Genomic DNA, 19,621 nt, shown 5'->3' with positions numbered 1-19,621 from the left:
GGCACTGAGTGCTTTCCACTTTGCATTTCTCTCCTCCTCAGTAGTAATCACAAATGCACATTAACTCCTACCAGTTACTAGGATTCCACATACTTTTCCACCATCATTGCCTTCACCACTGCCATCAGTGTAATCACTACTGTCTATTGAGCACCTATAACGAGCCAAGCTTTATGTCTATTTACATTGCTCATTGTTTTACACATATTAACTCAATTTATTTTAGTTCTCATTCCACCCAAACAGATATCCCATTTGCTCCCATCAGATGAAAATGATTATTGGCCACTTAAATCAAAAAGGACAAAATGGTATCATCTTGAGTGCCCATTTCAAAGGATTGGTGGCAGCCACCAGAGAAACTGTGTTTAGAAACATTTCAAGGCTCTGTCTCACCTTAGTGGGAAAGAACCCCATGATTGATTAGCAGTGTCTCCCTTGGGCCAAAGAAGAAGGAACAGAGCCAGGAGGTGTGACATGCAGGACTGAAAGCTTGAAACTCCTCAGGTTTATTTAATTTCCTTACTTGTTATAACCTTCTTGAAGACAGGGATCATGTTTTCAACTTTCTCCTGGTTGCTGCACTGTTAGTTTCTAGACCATTCAATCCTCTGTGTATTCTTTCTGAGCCTTCCCTGACTCAAAAACTTCGTATATTCTGTTCCCTCAGCCTGGATGCTCCCCTGCCTGTACTGCAAAATGACCTCTGCAAGGGAGCTCTAAGAAACTCCTCCAAGTTATTCTATATTGTTACACCCTCCTCCCTTTTGAGCTCTACAACTTTTATGAATTTATTATTATCCCCTGGTATATTTACTAATTTATTGATTCTCTTCCTCACCTGACTGTAAACTCTATGAACTCGAGCACTATTCATCTCTTTGTTGCAAGTACTTTATACACAGCATATGCTTCTGGGAGAGAGTAGACATTTAATACGTATTTGTTGGGAAAAAAATAAATGCCCTAAACTTTGGGGATTCAAACTTAATAAAATAAGGTTACTAGCTTTAAGGAACTCCTATTCTAGTGAAGGAGAAAATCAATTAAGTAAATATTTGTGATGCAATGTGATAAAAGTAATAAAGGTAAAAGGGAATATTGCTGCAGGGGGATGAGGGAAATAGGTGTTAGGGAAACTTCCCAGAGATATTGCTAGGATTGGGTTTTGAAGAATCAGGAGCTAATGGACCTCAATACAATTGCTACTTAAGAAAAATCAAACACTGCAACTGGTGTCATCTATTTAGACACTAAGTTCTACCATTCAAGTTTTTTTTAAATTAATATATGAGATATATTAATATATTCGTATATCATTGTCCTAAAAGCATTTTAAAAGATATATACTGGATATCTTGCTTACAAAGGGCACATAATTAGGCTTTTCCCTCCAGGATATTCATTCACCTTAACCCTTTATTCTGCTTTTACTTGACATTCATTAATTGTCCTGATCCAGTGCCCTTGTTGGAGGCTCTTGGCCAATTTACCGAGGATCGGGGGGATCAGGAGGGGGTGGGTCTCCCAGAAGGGAACTTTAAACAGATAAAGGCCTAAATGCATCTTCTGCAGTTTGGGGACACAGTGGTGACAGTGGAATAATTTAGAGAAGCAAAATTGCAGTTTCCTTTTCAGATTTAATTGGATGTTTTAGGTATATACCAGTAAGCAAGGGCTATTTAAAATAAAAACGTTCTAAAGTACTGAACAAACTTTCTTTAAGTGTCAAAGATAAGTGATTCATTATTATATCCGGTGCAGCAGGAGGTAACCTGCAACTTTCTGGTTGAAGCCTTTTTTAGAAATAGGTGACTTTTCTGCTCGTCTTTCTTTTTATTTATTTATTTTAAGAAAGAGAGGGGAAAAAGGAGGGATGAAAGAAGAAAGAATGGCATGAAACGTTTCTTCGAATTACATTTAATATAAGGTAGACTTTAATAAAATCCAGCCAGGAGGGCTGAAAGGCTTACAAACTACGAGCTTTTGATAATTATACCATAGCACACGAGGAGAGCTGTACTGCTCAATGTAGTTCTCTCTAATTTTCCCAGAACATATTCATTCAGCTTCACTTAGCCATGTGAAGCGGAGTTTCCTTGTTGGGTTGATAAAGCAGGTCACATCCATGATTTAATGCTAACTGAATCTTAACCCGATTGCAGTCCCTGGAATCCCAGAGTTTGTGCACAGATAGAAGCAAAGATTGTATTTAAATGAAACGTAAACTGTTACTTCAGCATGAAATCTATGTAATGAAATTTGATGATCATGTATAAGAATTTATGCAACGTCATTGGCGTCTTGAGCCCCATTTTATCTGGAGTAGGGGAGGCCAGTGATGGAAAATGCAGCTTACAGCTTGCTTAGAAACACGATAGAACAGGAGAAGGGGGAAACGAAGTAATTATAAGCATTGGCTTGAAAACTTGTAGCCTGACTTTAGTCCTCTTCTCGAAAGAATAAAGGCCAGTTCTGTGTCAAACACCTTTTTTTTGGTAACTGAATCAGTCACATTTGACCAAATGGGCCTCTTTAGAGTAAAGGGGCAAAACATACTATCCCCAAAACATTGATGATCATTCTCAGATTCCGCTACAAAACTCTCTGCCAAAGTGCTGCTCAGGACATGATACTATTATTTAGAAAAGATTAAGCCCAAATAGAAACTATTTTATTTAATTTATGTCAATGGTAGGAAACTTTGGCTTGTAAACTTTTTTCCAATTAAATGATTATATAGAGAAAGAGTTAATAGGATTAGGGGAGAAGCTCAACAAGGATCAGCGTGGTGCTAAATAGGAGAAAGTAAGATGCTTCCAGAGCTAAGCCAGGCAGGCAGAAATCCCCCTGCCTACCAGTAGGCACCCAGCTCTATCCTATGAAAGTCAGGGTAGGGTTGGCCTCTAGTTGTGTCCTGACTGTAATCCATTCTGTTCATTCATTCATTCAGAGGAGGTACAAGCTCTTGTCAATTCTAGCATGGTGTCCAGGACATAATAGATAGTCAATAAATATATGCTGAATGAATGAAAAAATTCATCCTAAAAAGTCAGTTTTCTAAGAGACACACAGTGCCATTGATTCATTGTTGTTATTTTTTTCATTCATCATTCAATAAATATTTTTTTTAATATCCCTGAGAGTGCTAGGCACAGCTACAATAGAAAACCGTAATAGCCACTGTGTTTGCCTTCCCAGAACTTAATTTTATTGGGAGAGACTAATATTGAGAAAGAAAACAACCTAGAGAACACGTAATACAAACTGAGTTTAGTCCATATTAAAGATTGTGGTACTTATTTTGAAAACAATGGGAAGACATTGAAGGATGAGCCCTACTTCTATAAAGACTGGAAACCCTGAGCCCTACTTCTATATTCCCCAGGGCAGGTTGCCCCAGTCCAGCTCATCTAGATGTCCATCCCAGCTCAGAAGCATGCAGCGTGGGTGCACGGTCCCCTTGCACAAACCTGGCTGTGCCCATCATAACCTTGTGGATAGAGGAGGATGGGACTGGCGGGGGATGTCCTGTTAAAGGTCTCTGCAGACCTGCCTCAGTTTGCCCACCAGCACCCCAAGGTGAAGAACTTTTCCAAATTTGGTTCAGAGGCTCATTGCTTCAAAATCAACACGTGGTGCTTACTGAAACTGACAGATACTAGAGTCGTATTCCAGATCTCTTCCTACCAGACTGTCTCCAAGTGGAGCCCTGGAATCTGCACTTCTGGCAAGTGCCTTAGATGGCTGGAATTCACACTGAAGTTTCGGAATCACTGCCCACTAGGAAGAGTCTTGGTTTTAGTCATTATTCACCACCTTCATATTTCAAACCCATTTTTTTTTTTTTTACATTTAGAAATCATTCCATTCTACATATGCAATCAGTAATTCTTAATATCTTCACTTAGATGTATGATCATCATTTCTTAGTATATTTGCATCGATTTAGAAAAAGAAATAGCAAGACAACAGAAAAAGAAATAAAATGATAATATAGAGAAAAAATAAAAATAAAAATAAAAATAAAAAATAAAAAAATATATATAAAAAACAAACAAACAACAACAAAAAAAAAACTATAGCTCAGATGCTCAAACCCATTTTTAAAACCTCTACCTCTGCTGCATTTGTTTTAAACTTATGATACTAATTTGGAGTTTCAGCTTTGAATGACCTTTTTTCCCATGTCTAGAGAAACTCTGGCCTGAAGCTGTAAGTCATGTGGTAGATACGTTCCAGAGATATCCATAAGTAAAATGTTTTAAATGAATATATTTTTTACCCTCATCTGCTCATAGGTACGTATGAGAATTAGCATAGAGTTTTTATGTCCCTCATCCATTTTCTATATTATATATATATATATATGTATAATTGCAAAAATATATCTATCTATCTCTCTCTCTATATATATAATTGCAAAATTGGCAATAATGCAGCAGGTGTCCTCTCTCGTTTTTGTCTATTTACCAGGCCTTACAGGTGAAGCACCCTTTCCCACACCTATCTCCTACAGGTGCCTTACCCAACCCCTTTGTACATACTATATAGAAGACTCACAAGCCCAGCTGAACTCTGCATCTTCTATTTAAAATGTACCTAAATGAACAGTATCAAGTAATTCAACCCATTGTTTTGTGGCACTTTCTTTAATATTTTCTTCTCTCCTTTCTTTCTCTTTCCCTGTCTCCCTTCCTCCCACGTCTCTCTCTCTCACACACACGCACACACATACCAATAGCTAGCATTTATTGGTGTCTTATTATGAGCCAAGTGCTGTCTTCAATGCTTTAATGTGTAATATCTCGTTGAATTCTTATAACCACCTTAGAACTAGACATTCTTAATCAGGTCTGTCTCCCGAAAAGGAAATTGAGACAAAGAGGGAGATTGGTAAGGCCAGGATGCAAACACAGACAGTCTACGCCTTTTTAACCTCCACTCTGAACTACTTTACGAATATCAACACTAATTCTCAGAGTGGGGTTTTTGGACCACTTATGTCCAAATTAACTGGGCCCTACTACAAACCTACTGAATCAGAATCTTTGAAGATGAAGCTGTGATATAAGTATTTTAAATATATAGGAAGTTCTTGATTTTTCCAAAATTTTGATTACCACTGATTTGGAGCATCATTCCTTAAAACACTTATCCCTTGCCATCCTTCCCACCAAATAAGATTTTTGGGGGAAGGATCACTGCTTTAACTGTTCCTTTTCAAGATTCTCAATAGCCATCAACATACTAAAAGTTCTGAGATGCTCAAGAGTATATAAACCTGTTCCTCTTTGGCTAGTTGACAGTTTCCAAACTTCTTTTACCTTGACTCCTCCATATTCCCCTTTTCTTGATGCCAAAGCAACTATTAATATCAGACCATGCATTAGCCATAGATAATTTTGGAAATTAGAATAATTGATCCACATTATTCTTTTAATAGAGGGAGTGTGTAGGTAGTAGAATGGAAAAGAAATTGATGGCAACAATTGAATGACTCATTTTACCTGTTTCTAGAAAATGAGTAGCTGTTATTGATTATCCCCCTTAAATGTGTAGTATCCACATTGTACCTGTTCTTATGTTTTAAGCACTAAGTAATTTAATATAAATTAAACTTTATCAAATGAGTTTTTTGGGTGGCTGAGTAAATGGTATTTATAATAAAAGATATCCATTTCTTTACGCTTAATTGTAGAAATATGGCAATGCTCAAAGAATGAGAAATTAGCACATAACTCTCCCACCCCAAAGAGATTTGTTGTTACCATTTTAACATCTGCACTTTGTGCCAACTTTTGACCTATTGCTTGTCAGCTCTAAATTCATACTTTTTACCTGCTTTGTAAAAATAAATCTGGACCCTATGAATAGTTTTCCTTTACCAGCTGGCATGATGATAAGTTTTGCCGACACTAGAGAGACATTGTGAAAGGAAAGATTTTGCTCCCAGGTTCTGGTGTGCTGGCTTTGCAGGCTCCTCCTGGAATCTCCAGAGTCCAGCCCCTGATGCACTTGTGACTCACCTGTACACTGCTCTGCAGTTCGTGTGGCTACTCCACCACCCAGCTCCTGCATCTCAGGGAGCTTCTCCAGTGTTCACAGCTTCTCCTTTCACAATGTCTCTCTCAGTGTCCCCACTCCTGGAGAGCAAATAGCTTCTCCAGCACCTGGCTCCTGCAGTCCATAGGGGCCAACAACTTCCCCCAGCAACTTCTATCAATCAGTTTTGTAGCGGGCAGACACCTCTCCATGAGTAGTTTTTTTCTGTTGGATTTCCAGCAGGTTCTACCACAGTGGCACCACAATAACTTCTCTGCCACATAATGAACTAAGGTTGTGCCCTCTCCAACCCAGGCTGCATTTCAGCCCTACAAGAAGGAGAACTTCTTTCTCACCCCTAGGGTAATGGCTTTTCCTTATAGCTGCAATTCCTATTTTTAGAATTCTCTTTATTTCATACTAGCTATTCCCTCATTGCTCTGTGATAGTTAATAATTCCTTATATTGAACTTTCTCTGATCAAATTACTGTGTGGTTATTGTCTCCTGGTCAGCTCCAGACTGATAAATCTTCTCATTTTAATATTTGTGTGTGTATTATTGTTTTAATTTGTAAAAGAATCATGGACTGTTTTTTCACAAAATTCTATTATTTTCTATATCATTATCTTAATGTCTACACAGTAATTCATAACAGTAATAGATGCTTCATCATTTTTTCTGTCCCCTTTTGTTAGCAATTTATACTATTTCCATTTTTCATAATTATGAATAATGCTCTAGTGAACATCCTTTTATGTAACTCCTTGCTCATATTTATTATTTCCTTACAATTAACTTTTAGTTACTGGGACATTTTTGTCAGAGGAAAATGATGGACACACCAAGGAAAGCACTTCATATGTTCCCGGGGGGAGGGGAGGTGTTAAACATGTCATTAGTGGCATAAGGAAACATCAGCAGAAAGTGAAAGAAGGAAAGAAATCCTACTACATCTTATCTCCTCTCAAACTTTCCTAGTAGGAATTTGAAAAATCTCTCATGTAACACAAGAACCAAAAGAAGATTTGAGATTGAGCCATTAAATATTGATTATCATAAATCATTTCTAGCTGCTTCTCTTGTGTTTTACATTTTCCTTGTATTTTACAATTGGGTGATCCATCTCATCAAAAGAATGGTGAACAGCAAAGGATTAAATGATTCAGAGTATCCTGGTAGTTCTTGAAAATGAGTGCATTTGAGAAAACAATCTATTAACCTGAACATCATAAACAAATTGAGTTTAACTGATTTCAAGTTCTTACCTGATACTCGCCTGTAGCTTCAGCTGAGAGCCCTAAATCACTGCCCCTGTTGTGGCTTTCTTGAGGCAACAAGTTTCCTGAGACTGCATCCCAGGGATAAACAGTCTGGGATACTGAGGCTAAAGTTACCTGAACTGCAGAGGATCTTTCAGGTTAATTTCAACCCCTAAAAGAATGATTCTGATTGGCATCCTGTGAAAATTCTCTCCTGCCAGGAGGTACATGTGGACAATCTCTTCTGGAAACAGACATGCCTCAGAGAAGCCAAGGCAGTGGGTTCTCAAAATTTGCCAACAAGTCTGCTGAGAAAGGAGCTATAAAATTCATTAGAAAAAAGGCGATACTTCCTCAGCTTCTGAAAGTGGTCATCTTAATTCAACGTTTGTGTTATGAATTTGTTCACAGATGTTGTCTGATTGACCTGGTGGAAACACCCATATTTAGTGAGCCATTTTGTGGTTTGCACAGATGTTGTGCTAAGTTCTGAATGACATGTGGCATAGATTGCATATTGTCACAATATGGCCATGGAAGAAGATGACATGCCATCATTGTTGACATGGATATGTCATTTATTAAGCACCTACTGGGAAGGGGAAAACATGCTTCTTATCCACGGACTAGTTTAGTAAGCTCTCACAAAGCTCTTAAGAAATAATCACCAATAATATGCTCATTTTACAGATAAAAAACTGAGGAATAGAAAAGTTAGAATGTGCCTGTGATCACACAATCATCTATTAGTTCAGTCAATGCACAAATCCACTCTCTCTGATTCCTAAGATGGTGAGTGCATGGTGGTCTAACCACTATAACCTTGTCTCCCTCATATTAGGAGCTAAAGGAAATCTCATAGTGAGCCTTTGAGAGACTCTTCCACCACCTGCATTTGGCTCCTTTCAGTTTTCATTTCAAGAGACAATGTATCATGGAGTATTATCCAGTTAAGTAACACCCCGGCCATTGACAGTTTTAAACTGAATTGCTTGAATTTATCGGTTGTTTTATAGTGCAATACAGTCTAGGATAGTTGTCCACTTCTTTTCTACCATTACCACACTTGACAGATAAAATTTACATTAGTACATTTTATCCCACGCACATCCAGAATTAATACACAAAGCTATGAGGGTAAAGCAGTCTGTACTTTATGTACATTTACTTCCAGGAAACTCTAACTACTTCTTTTCTCTCACTGCTCCCAGAGTCTACAGATGAGGACCTAGTGAAAATGACAGAGCTGTGCTGGCTTGACCAGTATATCTTTAGCAGCAATAATACACAAAGAGCTGTATCACTGTGGTAGGCTTAAGCAGATTTTAAATTTATAAAATGGGTGTACGGGTGGTTCAGTGGTAGAATGCTTGCCTTCCATGCAGGAGACCTGGGTTCGATTCCGGACCATGCACCTAAAAAAGAAAAAAAAATTATAAAATAGCCTAAGAGAGGCAAATATTGACAGCATTGAAAAAAATCACTTCAACCACCCGCAGTAAAGAATGGAGGGGAGTAGAGAGACAAGTTAGTAAGGAGTGCTGAATGTGGCCCAGACTCAATTTCTTAATTAGAATTTTGTTCAGTGTGGGCCATTTCCTGAAAATTCTATGCCTTGAAAGTTTTTCACTATGTTAAAGGGTCTGGAAAAAAAAAAAAAAAGAAGCGGCCTGGAGATAATAGGAAATAGAGTGGGTAAGAATTTATAAGTTTTATCTCATAAGCAGGCGAAGATCAATCCAACCTCCCAAATTTGTAATTTGAGAAACTGAATGATATAATACTGTAGAATCTCTGTCAGGGCACTTGCTGTTCTTTCATTAGCATCATGACATACAATAAAAATAGTAAATCAGTTTTTAAACTATACTCCCCTTCCCCTTGTTGGAATCGGTAATGAGAATAACTACTGTCAAGATTTCATAGGTTACCTTTTTTTTTTTCTGGAACAAGTTATACAGTATCATAAAATCACATGAGGATCAATGGACCATAAGGTATATTTAAATTTCAAACTTACATACTTGAGACAAGGAAACTCCAGACTTTGACCCATGCTAACCCATGAAAAGAAAATGAACTTGATTTTTACTCACCCCACAAAATAATAGAGTGGTTATAATCACAAATACCCAGTTATATCACCCCCCCCCCAATTCTGTGATTTATTCATCTCTTTACATCAATGAGTCTGATTCTATAAATACAGAATACTTTGAATTGCATCCATAGGGTAAAAAACAAAAACAAAAATAAAGCAAAACAGGAGGAAAAGATAGAAAATAGTAACAAAAATTGTGTAAAGCTGGAATTTTCTTTTCTTTACCAAAGTTACTTACATTATTTTGAGTTTAGGCAATCAGTTGATGCCACGTTTAAATGGAAAGTATATCTATTCCATATTTATAAATTGTTAGAGTCTGCATGTATAATGAAAAATGTAAGCAAGCTTTACAATAATGAAATGTACGAAATTAATTTCCACTCTGTGTCAGAAAGCTCCGTGGTAGGCAACTAATGCATAAAACACCAGCAATTGTTGCCCTAAGGGCTTCGTTGCCAGATTAAATTACAGATATCAAATCCCTGCATTGGTCTGGTATTTATTTCTTGTTTGCATGGTCTAGGGAAAATAGAATCTTAAATGCAATATTTATCTAATCAGCTGACTAAAGGTGCCTTCTGGTGTCTGCCCCTGTCAAATCTGAAACAAAGTATCTAGATTTGAATAATACTAGAGAGCTATCCTTAAGTTTTTATTTCATAGCACACTTAGAAAATGAGAAAATATATGGCATACTGGGGTAAACTGGGGGGCATGGAAATGGATCTTGGTAAAAAATCAGATTATGCTTCTTTATATTATACAACCATAATAAAATAAAACATAAGGAATTTGGAAAGATATTAAATATTTAATTTACATAAAACTTTCAAATAATGCTCATTTTTTCCAACTGGTAAATTTGAGCTTGCTGTCATACACACAATTTTCTCTATTAGAGCTTTATGCTTTAGTACATACGGTACATACACTTCTGCTCAAGACTCCTTAATAGAATTATCTTTCAGTTTTCAATAATCGCTTTTGACAAGAAACTTTTTTTTAGCAAAAGCAACCAATAAAAATTTGGTTTACTCGTTTTTACAAGCATTCAGAAATTTACAAGAGTTGAATTTTATTTAAAGACTCTATAACTTCTTTTCTTCTTTCACATGCAAAAAATATTAAAATATCTTCAGATAACTATGAATGAATTGGAATCTAATCAAAGAGTATTGTTGTTTTTAGAAGTATGTCACAATAATGATGACACTGTATTTACAGAAGGCACAGGCAGGGTTAGAGTCCTGCCTTCAGTCTAGCTTGGTCAGTACTAAGTGCTCATGTCCTCTGTACATAATGGCAGAGATCTGGTGTCACCACTGAAAACAGTGCCGACAGGTTCTCACTCAGTGTATCAGCCCTGATTAGCTATACCTGTGGTCCTGGAAGGTGATTTCTTCCAGCAGTCCCAGTACCCCTTTGTTCACAATGATCATTAGCATACTCTTCAGCTGGTTATTGCAGAAATTGATGTCCAGTTGGTGGGTGAATACTCAGAAAAATGTGTTGGATCCATGGGTGTGCACACTGCTTATTTTGCCTACCATCTGTGGCCATTTTAGACTATCAGTCCCTGCCTCTCTTGGGTCACTCTCCTAGAAGACCCAGGGAGACTCTTTGTGATAGCTCTGGGGTTCTAGATAACCCAACTCCATGCGGCAATCCCAAGAGTTAAGGGGACCATTACCTTATGTCCCATTTATAAACATTAGTTTCACCACTCTACTTAAGCAAGTGTGTTAGCAAACTTCTGCTCTAGGTATATATCTTAAAACAGCCCTGAAGAACTTTGAAAGTTTAGCAAAATGGCGAACTTCTCTATTTTAACCCTCTGTTTATCTAGACTAACCTTGCAGTTCCCAGAAGCTGAAAGCACAAACATTTCATATTGAAAACACCCATCTATTCTTTCTCTTTCAGGTAAGGTAGAAAAGAACAGTTCATGTTAGGTTGGACTTTTGCCTCAGTTAGAAAGCTCTATGGAGAGAAATTGACAATGAAATGCAAAATGGAAAGGCTTTCCCTGCTGGATTCAACCTCTAATCATTTGACTTAATTCCATTAGTTGAATGGCTTTGAATTCCTGATTTAGACACACCCATGTTCAGATATGGGTGGACGCATCTCCATAGAAATCATCTAATCAAAAGTTGTCACTCACAATTGGGTGGGTTACATCTACGTGGAAACATTCAGAAAGATCTTACCCAGCAATATTGGATGAGGGTTAAAGGACATGGTTTTTCTGGGGTGCACAAGATTCAAACCAGCACAGTCATTATATGTGATCTTTTTTTATATGTTGTTGGAATTGATTTCCTATAATCTTGTATAGAATTTTGTGCTCTGTTATTAGATATTCATGTATAGTTTTCATTTTTTCTATTTTTTTTCTTTCTGATTTTGGTAACAGAGTAAAACTGACTTCATAGGTTTAGCTAGGAAGTATTCCCTCCTCCTCAATTTTCTAAGCTTTGTGTAGAATTGCTGTATTTTCAGTCTTAAACACTTGGTAGGATTTGCAGTGAAGCTATCTAGGCTTGAAATTTTTATTGTGAGACTATTTTCAACCATAAATTCAATTTAAAAAATAGAAATAGGCCTATTAAGATTCTTTATTTCTTCTTGAGTGAGTTTGGTTGTTTGTCTTTGTCATCTGAGGTATTGATTTATTATCATAAAATTATTCACAATATTCTTTTATTATACTATTAATATATATACTGAATCTATAGTGATGCTACTCTTATTATTTCTGATATTGGTAATTTGTATCTTCTTTTTTCCTGATCTCTCTGCCTAGAAATTTATTAATTTTTTTTAATATACTTTTGTTCTGATTGATTTTTCGCATTGTTTTCTGTTCTCTATATCATTGATTTCTGCTCCAATCTTTATTACTTTCTTCTTTTTGTTTACTTTGGGTATAATTTACTTTTCTTTTTCTAGTCTCTTTAGGTGGAACTTGAGGTCATTGATTTGAGATCCTTCTTCTTTTCCGAATAAAGGCATTTGTGCTATAGATTTCACCTTAAGTACTGTTTTAATTGCTTTACACAAAGTGTGATGAATTGCCTTTTCATAGACATTCAGTTCAAAATACTTTCTAATTTCCCTTCTGATTTCTTCTTTGGCCCATGGGTTATTTAGAAGTATGCTATTCAGTTTATACATATTTGGGGATTATTCCAGAGATCTTTCTGTTACTGATTTCTAATTTATAACATTTGAATCCTCTTTAATTTATTGAGTTTTGTTTTATGGTTCAGAATATCATCTATCTTGGTACATGTGTCCAATGCATGTCAAAAAAATACATATATATATTCTATTATTGTTGGGTGGAGGGGTGTATAAATATAAATTAAGGCAAGTGAATTGATGGTTTTCTGCAAGTCTAGTATATCCTTACTAACTTTTCTTTGTATTTCTATCAGTTATTTTCCTGCATGTATTTTGTAGTTCTGTTATTTTTTGTATATGTCCTCTTGATAAATTGACCCCTTTATCATTATGAAATGATCTTCATTATCCCTGGTGTATTGGTCACGGTTCTCCAGAGAAACAGAACCAAAACATATATATTTATTAGCCATGAAGAATTGCCCCACATGATCATGGGGACTGAAAAGTTGAACCCCATGGGGCAGCTGCAAGATGGAAATTCCTATACAGGTGATGTTGAAATCCTAGTCTGAATTCTCCAGGAAAGCCTATTGGCAGGCAAGTCCATCAAGAGCCATTACTTTGAAATCCTTAGTCTTGGCTTTTTAGACTTCTAACTGATTAGATGAGGAGAATCCCAATATTGCTTAGGACAACTTTGTGAATTATAGATACAATCAGCTGATTATAGATTCATAGCCCATCTACAAAACACCCTGACAGTAACATGCAGGCCACTGCTTGACCAAGCAACTGGATACCATGACCTTGCCAAGTTGACACATGAAAGTAACCATCACATCTGGTCTGTGCTCTGTCTGGTCTTAATATAATCACTTAGATATCTTTTATTAGGGACTTTTGATATGATTAGGTTTAAGTCTATCATCTTGCTATTTGTTTGCTGTTTCTTTAATCTGTTCTTTGTTTCACATTTCAATTATTGTTTAGCTTTCTTCTAACACAGTCAAGTTCCTTGGCAACGGTTTTATTCTTTCTGGTCTTGATTTTAAGAGTTTCTAGGTTGGACCTGAATCATATTAGACTTAGCACTAATTATTCCCTATTAAGGCAAGACGCTTAGGAGTCATGATACCAAAATTCCATGAATTTTGAACTTTTTCAGTCTGGGTAGTGAAAAGAAGCACTATATAAGGCCATCTGTGTACCAGGCTCTGTGACCTCTTGCCTTTTTTTTTTCTGTATGCTGTATAGTGGGGGTCACACTTCATTTTTTTTTTCCATTTGAGTATCCCGTTATTGCAGAACCATTTGTTGAATTTTTTGTTTGTTTGTTTGTTGTTGGTTTCTTTGTTTTGGAAGTACATGGGTTGGGAATTGAACCTGGGTCTCCCTCATGGCAGGTGAGAATTCTAACACTGAACTAACTACACTGCCTCCACCTTGCCCTTTTAAATTGTTCTTTGGATCCAAGAGACTGGATCTTTCTTCACATGTTTGTACTCCACTAAAAATTGGAAGAACCCTTAGCTGACCTCCTGAGTACTCTGTGTGCAGTTTTCTCCTCTCTGGCTGACTGAAGAATCTACCTGCTTGTATCTCTCTAGACTGTCAGCTTTATCTCCTCAACTTCAGGAGTCTGCTTGATTCTAACTCCCTGTTCTGTGTCTTGAAATCTCCACCACCCCAATAAGCTGAGGCAGTCATAGCACTCCCTTCATTTGTTTCCCATCTCTCAGAATTCACTTACCTCCATCACTTAATGTCCAGTTTCTTGAAAACATGTGTCACGTGATTTGCATGTTTGTATGTTTTTTCTTGCAGCTGCATTTCAGATAAGGGTAAATCCAGTCCTGATCACTTCATCTTAGGGGAATTAGAAATGTGTGAGCATGCAAAATTGAATTAATGGCACAACCTGTTTTTCTTTGCCTATTTATCCTATTGCCATCATCCTTATGGCAAGAATGAAGTTTTAAGATTCCCTATGGATTTCTTCAATGTAGTCATGATGCAAAATTCCAATGACAATGGATAATTGACTCCATAATACAACATCTGTTCTTACTGCAATAAAGAAGATTCAGATTGCTGCATTATATTGGCAAGGGTAATATGAACTGTCATTAACAACAAAGCTCTAAATTTTAGTGACCTACCATAAAAAAGAGGGTTATTTCCTGCTCACATCATGAGCCAGCATGGCGTTTCTGATTTGCTCTGGACTTCTCTCCATGTGATGATTTGACAACCTGTCTCCTTCTATCTCCTGGCTCTCCCATTTCCTGGGGCCTCCAAGTCTTTTGCCTATGGCTGGAAGACAGAGGAAGACAGGGGAAGGTAGAGGAAGAGGGAGTATAGAAGACACTTTGTCTTTATTCATCTCAATCAAGAAGTCACATTCGGGCGGGCCACGGTGGCTCAGCAGGTAAGAGTGCTTGCCTGCCCCATGCCCGAGGACCCGGGTTCGATTCCCGGTGCCTGCCCATGTGAAGAATAAAAAAGAAGTCACATTCATTACATTGGCTCACATTCCATTGGCAAGACCAATGCATGGTGTCATGGGAAATGTAGTCCTGGCAAGGCAACATTAGCAATGACTGCATACCAAGGAAGACAAGCACAGATATATTTGATGGTTGGCTAATTGTCTCTTGACAGACTTATTCTGTGGCCTTCTCCTTCATTACCCCATTCCGACCATAAAATGTATGCTTCATTTAAAAGGAGAGGACATTCCTTGCAAACGATATTTTTTTTTCTTTGTTTATTTGTTTTGCCACCTGTATTAGTCAGGGTTCTCTGGAGAAACTGAACCAACAGGAGAGATCTATAAATGTGAGCTTTATAAAAGTGTCTCACACAACTCTGGGGATGCAAGAGTCCAAATCTGTATGGCAGGATGTGAGGCTGGCAACTCCGATGATGGTCCTTGATGTACTCCACAGGAGAGGCTTGTTGGTTGAAGAAAAAAAAGTGAACATTCTCTCTCTGTCTTTTCCCTTAGAAATCTTCAACTAATTGGATTAAATCCATCTGATTGATCCTCTCTTTGCAGAAAACACACCCTTAGTTGATCATAAATGTAATCAGCCACTGCTATCAACTGACTGATGATTTAATAAACCAGCATTCTGGTTTATTAACTAGCCATGGAATATCCGTGCAGCATTGGTTTGGCCTGTGCTTGCCTCAATAGACAACTGGGCACCATCATCTGGCCAAGTTGACATCTGAACCTAAACATCACAGTATACCCTTTGTCAATGTAGCAGCTGTACATGTCACCTTAGACCATACTTAATCTCTAAATAGAACACAAAAACACACGTATATTTTACCCTAACAATACTCAACTGCTCTGTGTAGAACTGGAAATGCACTAAATCTCTCCAGAATATGGTGCAAGTCCTTAGACAGCATTCCCTACTCTTTCTTTTGTTTTAATTAAAATTTTTTTTTCCTCTTTTTTTTTAAATTATGGAACACTTCACAAATTTGCATGTCATCCTTGCACAGGGGCCATGCTAGTCTTCTCTGTTGTGTTCCTATTTTAGTATATGTGCTGCTGAAGCAAGCACACATTCACTCTTAAAGTTGATATCCTATAACTTAAATATTATAACATGAATAATACAGCTTATGTCATAGGATAAAAAAGAAAATATATTTGCTTTATGTACAAATACAAACATACTCATAGTAAAACAAGGAAGAAATATTCATATCATCACAGTGCTCGCTTCTGTAACTGGTCACATGGTCATAGTTTATATTTATCTCTACCTCCTTACACTATCCATTCCATGCTATCTTTACCCTCAGTACATACTTCAGCTGACCCTGGTTCTTTGCCTGACCTTTTCCTGAAGTTTCTGGGCCATTGGTAGTCCTATTTTGATAGGGTGGTTGCAGTTTTCCATTGACTTTAATCACAGGGCATAGTAATACTAAGGAATGTTCTAGAGGATCTCTGTATTCCAGGAAAACTCTTCTTTACCTCCATTGTATTGTTGCAGTCCTATTTCACCTTGATAGTCAGGATCACTCACCCCAGCCAGTTCAGTAATCCCCTTCCTTGCCTATTGATTCAGAGGCATTAGGAGTCCAAAGTGGCCAGGTGGCAGTCTTAACTTCCAGTCCAATGGAATCATTATTGTGTCTTCTTGTTGGAGCACTCTTCCTTTTGCAACTAAAGCCTATAGACCAGGAAAGCTTAAAGCTGTAGGGACAAAAGCAAACATTGTTTTCTAATGGATCACTAAGAGTGATAGTGAGTTGCATCACTCCCATTTCCACCCTTTGATTCCTGGATCCATGAATCCTGGCTATGGGAGAAACAGCACCATAGAATAGATGCTGATTCTGAGTTTACACAGCCTCCTTAAGAACATTGCCCCAGCCCTGCAAGGTATTGCCACTTAGTTGGTGCCATAATTGGGTCTCCAAAAGGCCATTCCACTGTTCTGTCAACCCAGCTGTCTCTGAATGGTGGAGAAATGGTAAGACAAGAGAATTCCTTGAGCATGTGCCCATTCACACACTTCATTTGCTGTGAAGTGAGTTCTTTAATCAGAAACAATGCTGTGTGGAATACCATGATGGTGGATAAGGCATCCCATAAGTCCACAGAAGGTAGTTTTGGTGGAAGCATTATGTCTAAGGGAAGCCAAACCCCATATCTGGAGTATGTGCCTATACCAGTTAGAACAAATCACTGCCCCTTCCATGATGGAAGTAGTCCAATGTAATCAACCTGCCACCACGTAGCAGGCCAAACACCTTGGAAAATGGTTTGGTGTTTGGGACTGAGTGTGGGTCTCTGATGCTGGATAAGAAGAAAAGATTGGGTGCTTAACAGTGGACATAGACAGGTCAACCTTGGTGAGTGTAAGTCCATATTGCTGAACCCATGCATTCCATCCTTACAACATGCCCACTTTGTTTATGAACTCATTGCACAATTGTAGAGTGGCCAGAAAGAGGATGACTGTTATCCACAGAAAGGGCCATCTTATCCACTTGATTATTAAAACCGCCCTCTGCTGAAGTCACTGTCTAGTGAGCATTCACATGGGACCCAGTTATCTTCATGTTTTCTGTCCACTAAAAAAGGTCTATACCCGTACCTCTTCCCCAAACCTCCTTGTCACCAGTTTTCTACTCATGTTCCTTCCAAGACCCTGACCATCCAGCCAAACCACTAGCATCAGCCCATGAGTCAGTATACACATGTGCCTCTGGCCAGTTCTCCTTCCAAAGAAAATGAACAACCAAGAGCCCTGCTCGAAGTTCTGCCCACTGGAATCATTTCCTCTCACCACTGCCCTTCAAGGACATCCCAGAAAGAGGTTGTAGTGCTACAACTGTCCACTTTCAGGTGGTACTTGTTTATCATGCAGAACTGCCTGTAATCCAAGCCCGAGTTTTCTCTTCCTTAGTCAATTGACTATAAGGAACTCTCCAAGAGGCCATAGCTCTGGGCTGGTAAAGAAAAGATAGTGTGGCAGGAATGGGGTACATCAACATTTGGGCACATTCTCACATAACTTACTTGTGTCTTCAGGCCCTGCTCAAGCCCTATCTCTTATATATCATTTCTATTTTATGATGGAGTGCCACTGTACATCTCAACATTATGGCTTTGTGGGTCAGACAACACCTAGGTCATGATAGGCAACTCAAATTTCATGGTAACTTGGTGGCCATGGTTAAGCATTCAGTCTTTACTAAGGCACAGTAGCAGCCCAAAAGCTGTTTCTCAAAAGGATAGTAGTTATCTGCAGAGGATGATTATACTTTACTCCAAAATCAAATAGGGGCTTGCCAAAGGCTCCAGACAACATCTCTATGTGCCACTGACACTTACAGCACCATTGGATCTGCTGGTTCATATGGCCCAAGTGGCAGAGAAGCTTGTACAGTAGCCTGGACTTGTTACAAAACTTCCTCTTGTTCCAACCCTACCCAAAATTAGCAGCTTTTCTGGCCACTCAGTAAATGGGCCAGAGTAGCATATCTAAATGAGGTATATGGTCTCCAAAATCCAAAGAAGCCTACTAGGCACTGTGTCTCTTTTTTGGTCATAGGAGAGGCCAGATGCAGTAGCTTACCCTTCACCTTAGGAGGGATATCTTGACATGTTTCACACCACTGTACACCTAGAAACTTCACTGAGGTGGATGTCCCTGTACTTTTGTTGCAAATATTTCCCATCCCTTGACCCAAAAATGCCTTACCAATAAGTTTAGAGTAGTTGTTACTTCTTGCTCGCTAGGTTCAATCAATATATCAGCAATATAATAGACAAGTGTGATGTCTTGTGGGAAGGAGAAACAATCAGGGTCCCCGAGGACAAGATTATGACATAGGGATGGAGAGCTGATACCCTTGCAGTAAAACAGTGAAGGTATATTGTTGGCCTTGCCAGCTGAAAGCAATAGTTTCTGGTGGTCCTTACTAACAGCTATTGAGAAAAAAGATTGACAGATTAATAGCTGCATACTGGGTACCAGGGGATGTGTTGAATTGCTCAAGCAATGATACCAGATCTGGAAGAGTAGCTACAACTGAAGTCACCATCTCTCACTGTAAAATAAACATCCTTAGTTGATCTTAGATATAAACAGCCACATAAGTGAATGATGAATTAATGAACCAGATTAAATAGATTTCCAAATCTATTTAATTTAGCCAGTAATATTCCTCTATAAATGTTATGATGGGAATGATGACATATGGAAAGCACTTAGCAGAGGAGGCATCATATAGTAAGTACCTAATATGCATTTTATAATCGAGAAATGATTAATTTAAAAAGAGGCAGTGGAATGTAGGAGACAGAATACTGAATTGGAGTTAGAAAACTCAAATGTATGCCCAATGTTTGTTGCCTTTAACCTTTCTGAGCCTCAGTCTCCTCATCCATAAATGAGACTAATAGTATTTATCATGGAAAAAGACCAGTACTGAATTTGCATGGTGACATTTCTGAAACACAGGCTTCAATTGTTGTTCTAGTTTGCTAGCTACTGGAATGCAATATACCAGAAATGGAATGGCTTTGAAAAGGGGGAATTTAA

General features: G+C 38.0%; 1 protein-coding gene and 1 non-coding gene across 2 annotated transcripts in view; one reads left to right on the top strand and one right to left on the bottom strand.

Annotated features, from left to right (window-relative positions):
• Window positions 1-19,621, top strand: part of GRM7 (glutamate metabotropic receptor 7) — a 1,019,804-nt gene that overhangs the window by 73,022 nt on the left and 927,161 nt on the right.
• Window positions 16,014-16,120, bottom strand: LOC143647436 (U6 spliceosomal RNA). Its single transcript, XR_013158062.1, has one exon. It is a non-coding gene; the product is annotated as a U6 spliceosomal RNA (small nuclear RNA).

This window comes from Tamandua tetradactyla, chromosome 9 (assembly GCF_023851605.1).
Source record: "Tamandua tetradactyla isolate mTamTet1 chromosome 9, mTamTet1.pri, whole genome shotgun sequence".
Lineage (NCBI taxonomy): Eukaryota > Metazoa > Chordata > Mammalia > Pilosa > Myrmecophagidae > Tamandua > Tamandua tetradactyla.
This window is presented reverse-complemented; position numbering and strand designations above follow the sequence as displayed.